The sequence below is a fragment of the Bos taurus genome, chromosome X, assembly GCF_002263795.3.
Source record: "Bos taurus isolate L1 Dominette 01449 registration number 42190680 breed Hereford chromosome X, ARS-UCD2.0, whole genome shotgun sequence".
NCBI classification, from domain to species: Eukaryota; Metazoa; Chordata; class Mammalia; order Artiodactyla; family Bovidae; genus Bos; species Bos taurus.
Window position 1 is genome coordinate 32,974,044 of NC_037357.1, and position 6,000 is coordinate 32,980,043.

Consider the following 6,000-nt stretch of genomic DNA (forward strand, 5'->3'; position numbering starts at 1 on the left):
CAGGTGCTAATGACATTGTTCTGTCCCACGAGAATCCTAGTACGAGGAGTCCTAGACCTGGACTGCAGCAGTAGGTGGCACATGGCTTAGAAAAAGTGATGGTAAGAGAGAAATATGTAGGCGATGAGTAGAAAGGATTGGTTGCTGAGAGGCTGTGGAGAGAAAAGGGGCCAGGAAAGTCAGGGGAGGGCCCAGGTTTCTGGCCAATGACTGAGACATGGGCCCCAGAAGAGAAAAATGGGTGTCAGGTGGGCAGGCCACCCCCAAGGGCTGGATCCACTAGTTGTTGTTCAGTTGCTCAGTCATGTCCAACTCTTTGCAACCCCATGGACTGTGGCCCGCCAGGCTCCTCTGTCCCTGGGATTCTCCAGGCAAGAAGACTAGAGTGGGTTACCATTCCCTTCTCCAGGGGATTGTCCCAAACTAGGGATCGAACCCATGTCTCCTCTGTCTCCTGCATTAGCAGGTGGGTTCTTTACCACTGAGCCACCAGGGTAGCCCAGATCCACCTGCTTTCCACTTTCCTGTGAGGCCAACTCTGCAGTGTTTGGAGATGGGACCAGGGAAGCTCACAGGAACTGGGTTAAGCTTACCACATCCCATCCCTCAAAGGTCAGCTCCAGGGCGGCTTTCCCAGATCAGAGATGAGTCCTTTCTCAGGACTTCCCTGTCAGTTCTGTGGTTAAGACTCCACCTTCCACTGCAGGGGGGCGCAGGTTCAATCCTTAGTTGGGGAGCTAAGGTCCCACAAGCCCCAGGGTGTGGCCAAAAATTAAAGAGGAAAAAGAAACACATGGTCTCTCTCCTGAATGCCCGGTTCATGATCTGTAGCAGGCAGTTCACACAGGCAGCTGGCTGGGCCCTCAGCAGCCCAGCAAGTGGTGCCCCTCTACACCCTTCTCATCTGGGCAGGCCTGCAGTCCCACAGCTGGGGCACACACCCAGTTCCCCTCTGCCTGTGCACTGGGGTCAAGGGAATTGCCTGCTTCGTAAGGTTGTGGTAGTGATAAGATCCTGGTCCTTGCATGTGAGTTTCACTGCTGCTGGTGGCTCTGTCTGCCTCCTCCTTGGTCTCCCTGATACTGTTGCTATGGTCTGTCTGTTGGTTTCCTGTGGGCACTCTAACAAAATCATCATAAACTCAGTGGCTTTAAACAACAGAAATGTATTCATTTAGACAGAAATGTATGTATATATATATATGTATGTATCTCTCCTATCACAGTTCTGGAGGCCGGGGTCTGGAGTACCCGTGTCAGCAGCTCTGAAGACTCCAACAGCTGCCAGCGCACCCAGCTTCCAGGGCACCCAGGTATGCCTTAGCTTGTGGCTTTGTGACGCTCCTCTTTGCTTCTGTCCTCACAGAGCCTTCTCCGCTGTGTGTCTCAAATCTTCCTTTGCCTCTATAAGAACCCTTGTTATTGGATATAGGCCCACTTGGATAATCCAGAATAACTCTTCTCCAGATTCTTAACTTCATTACATCTGCAAAGACCCTTTTATGAATCACACCACATTCACAGGTTCCAAGAGGATCCATCTTTTGGGAGGACCACCGTTCAACACACTATAGTCTGAATGTTCAGACTTACAATCAACCCCAAGATCACATACCCACCTTTTCCCCGGGCTGGGTGCCTGGAGCCACTCACAGAGCCAGGTGCCCATAGCCCCAGGAGGCAAGATCACAGTTTGTATCAGCTCTTCAGAACTCAAGGGGAAAGTGATCCTGGAAATCAGGTCCCCAAGCTGTCACCAGCCTGGCAGGGGGAAGGGAGGCTGTTCCCCGAAGACCCTTCCGTGTGCCTGGCCCATGCTGGCGGCTGGGACAGTGTTAAATAAAGCTCCAGATGTGTCCCAGACTTTGCTCAAGGGATGCTAACGGGCCCTCCCATTATCCTGAGGACCACAGAGACCAGCCAGCTGGAGGCACTGGGCCCTGACACCAAAGTCCTGTGTTCCAGCCTTAACAACCACGTCTGTCACTTCAGGCCACTTCAAAGAGGTAAAATAGTAGCAGTGAGCCTGATTTGAAGCCAACACGGTAAAAGAAGTAGAAGTGTTTAGCAACCTGCAAAGGGCCCTGCAGGGGCCTTCATAGAGACACCAGCCACCCTCGCCCTGCGTGGCCCAGGAGCCGACAGGCCGATCTGACTGCCACACTAGATGCGACAGGCTGATGCCCCCACACTGGGAAAGGCAGGGACTGGCGAGGAAAGGAGGGCAGGGAGGGGCTGCTCTTTCAGAGCTCAGTCCCCCTCGCACACTTCCAAGGACACAGTGATGGAACAGAACCAGAGAAAGACCATGGCTTTCCCCAAAGAGGGGAAGGGACAACCCAGTGACCAATTTCGGTGATTAGTGGCAAGAAGAGGACACTTTATTCCAGGCATGTGTGTGCCTTTTAATTTCCTCTTGTGGGTTCCTGAGGGGGCCCAGTAACCGTGCAATTGGTATTCCTGGCCAGCCTCAGCGGAGGCAGGCACTAGGTCAGAGAAGGCTCCAGGTGGCGTAGTGTGCCACTTGCCCTGCTGGTTTCCCAATTAACTGAGCCCGCACAACCCGCCTTGGGCGGGCCAGTGGGGTGGGCAGGGTGTGTGAAGGTGGCAGCCGAGACACTGAGCCCACTCCTGGGCCCAGGCAAGTCTCCTCCAGCCTTTCAGAGGTGGCAGGTCCAAATTGACCTCGAGCCTTTCCAGCTTTATGAGAAAGGAAAGAAAAAAAAAAAGCCTTACTATGGGTGACAAATGAACTTGGCTCCCTTAGGCAACTGAAGGCACAAAGTTGACCACGCAGCCGATTAGGGGGTGATGATTTGCATCACAAGAAGACCCTTGGCTTCCTAAACGGAGTTCTCCTGAGGCTGCTAGAGAGGCTGCCCCTAGGGGTTGACAATTCAATAGACAAAACAGTGATCCGTCCTGACGTCCTGACTCGTGCACAGCAGACTCTGTTGTGTAGAACCAGCATCTGGACAGACTCTGGATCAGCTCCCAGCCCCAAGACGTGTGGTGTCACCAAGCCCTGGCAGTTTCTCAGATACAGAAGATGTGGTTCCTTTCCAACCTGGCACCTGGCTTGGGAAGTGAATGCTGGAGCCAGGTGCTTGGGCCCAGAAAGGGAGGGCTCTTGGGGGAGAAGGGTGTGTGAGACCCAAGTCTCGGTTTCACTGGGTCCCCAGTAAGTTGTGGGGCCTGTTCCCTCTTTGGGGCCTCAGTGTCCAAGTGCATACAGCAAGGGAGGCTTGATGCACTTCCTATTTCTTCATTCCAGGAGCACCACCCTTGGGCTGGCAGGGTGACCCTGGAGATGCCCTTGACCTACCTATAAAATGGGATACGGACATTGCCCTGAATCGTGCCCAGGATAATGGCAATGTTAAAAACTGAAATATGTCTGTGAGGGTACTTTAGAAATTGTGCCGTTCACAGAGCAGCAGTGGCCTGTACAAAGAGCATTTTCAAAGTCAGCTGCTTCGTCATCTGAGGCCCAGGTGGTTTGAAGCCTGCTCAGTGGGTGCGTGTGCTCCAGGTGTGGAGTTACTCCAGGGATCAGCTTAGCAAGCTCTGTAACGTCCCATTTTGAATGAACACACAAGTGAACTCTTTACCCTACGGTGGGACATTTCGAGGAAAGAAGATTCCCAAAATGCTATGTTTGCATTTCACACAGCTCAACTGGCCTCAAGCTTGCAATCCAGTATGAGCTTATGTAAATAACTAAGAATTTTGAAATAGAATGAATTTTTCGAACTTGTCCAAGGTCTGTGTAACTTGGTGCAAGCCGTGTTCTTTGCCCTATCCCACCCCCACCCCAGCCATTGCTCACATTGAGAAGTTTGTACACATAGTAAGGATTCGAAGTGGTTTAAATGTTCTGAAATTCAAGCTCAAACCAGAGAATTGTTCTCAGAGGTAGGAAGTTTGAGGACTTGGACCAAGACAGGAGGCAGCAGAGGAAGGAACCAGAAAAACAGGGAGAGAGAGGCTGAGAGGAAAGGAGGTGGGAGAGGAGAGAAGGGAATGAACAAATGCCACCATTTCCTGGTGTGTTTAATTTTCACATCCCAAAGCACCAGGCAGCAGGCAATCATCATATTACCTACTGGGATCCCAGGCAGGGACCTCTGGGTGGGGAGGATGTGGAATTCATTCCTTCCCACTCCAGCCAGACCTGCTTGCTGCTGTTTGGACGCAAAAGATGATGGAAGAGACTCTGAAAAGTGTCAAGGGTTTGTGCTTGGCAGCTCTTCATTGCCTCTCACTCTTTTAGACTCAGAGGTGAACTCTCCCCTCAACTCCCCTCCTGGATTGTACTTAACTCAGTGCCAGGAGCCTGGAGTTAGACAGAGGCTGCCTTGAGTCCTCCAGGGCACTAAGGTCTCAGGGAAGGAGGCAATGAAAGAATCCAAACGTCAATACTCCAGTCTTGGTCAGCAGGTCCCTCATCTGGTCAGTGATGGGCTAACTGTCCTGGCCTCTCTGGCCAAGGACAACCTGCAGCCTCCATGTTCCCAGGCCCTTCCTTGAAGCCATCGGATAAGTTACCTGATGATGAACCTCAACTAAGGGACTTTGTACTCTGGCCTCCCAGCAGCCTCCTGCTCCCAAAGCATAATTTTCTTTTCCTGAAGTCTTCCCATCCTCCAGCTGCACCCCCACCCCACCCCCCGCCCATGTAGGCTCTGAAGAGACTTCCACTTCTGTCTGGGTGACACGAAGACTGGCTTCTGCCCCAGTTTTGCCACTTAGTCACCTGCATTATTTTCCCCTTGCTGTTGTAACAAATCACCACAACTCTCACAGTTAAATATCTCAATTTACTGTAACACTTTTGGAAGGCGCAAGTGCAAAGTCACTTTCATTTGGGTAAAGTCAAGGTAACAGCCAGGCTGGTTGCTTTTACAAACTTTGAGGGAAGAATCCCTGATGGCTCAGACAGTAAAGAATCTGCCTGCAATGTGGGAGACCTGGCTTCTATCCCTGGGTTGGTAAGATCCCCTGGAGAAGACAATGGCAATCCACTCCAGTATTCCTGCCTGGAGAATCCCAAGGACAGAGGAGCCTGGTGGGCTACAGTCCATGGGGTCACAAAGAGTCAGACACGACTGAGGTGACTTAGCACACATGCATGAGAGAAGAATTTCTTCCCTGGCCCTTTACAGCTTCTGGTGGATGCCTGCATTCCTTGGCTCGTGACCTCTTCCTCCATCCTCAAAAGGCATCCATCGTCTCTGCTTCCAACATCACATTGCCTCCTCCTCTTCTGTACATATCAAGTCTTCCGCTGCTTCTATTTTTCTTATAAGGACATTTGTGTTTGTATTTAGGGCCCATTCAGAAAATCCAAGATAATCTCTCCTTCTTGAGATCCCTAATTTAATTACATTTGCAAGGTCCCTTTTCATAGGTTCCAGTGACTAGCACATGAACATCTTGGGGCCAGGATTCAGCCTCCACGTCAGGTAAGGGTCTTTGAGCAACTAAGTTGCCTCCCTTCTCTGAAGCTTAATTTCCTTTTTTGTACAGAAGACATGAGGTTCCTCCTCCTCACCACTTGGGCTTAAAAGGAGGTTCCAGGGAGAAAGTAGATGTCACGGCTTTTTGTAAACTGTTCTTAGGCTTGTTCTTGCTTCCCTAACCCATGAAGCTGAGGTCCCCTCAGTGTAGTCACCCACAGCCCAGGAACTCTGCCTCCAGAACTCTCTCCCGGCATGTCTTGATAAACACTCTGGAAGTTGAAATTGTTCCTAAACCATCTGACTCTGGCCACCCTGTCCCAGTGAATGACAGTGGAGAATGGAAGGTGCTTGGGTGGGTGGCAGCCATGGTGGCATTGATGCCACATTCCAATTGGCTAAAATTTTCCTTCCCAGCCTGCTTTGTTCCAGTTCCAATGAGGTCCCAGGATGTAGAAATAGGCTCCTGAGCACACTGCTGGGCACAGAGGAAGTGACACATGGCCATTTTTCTTCATGTAGCAGCTACAGCAGCCTGTGCT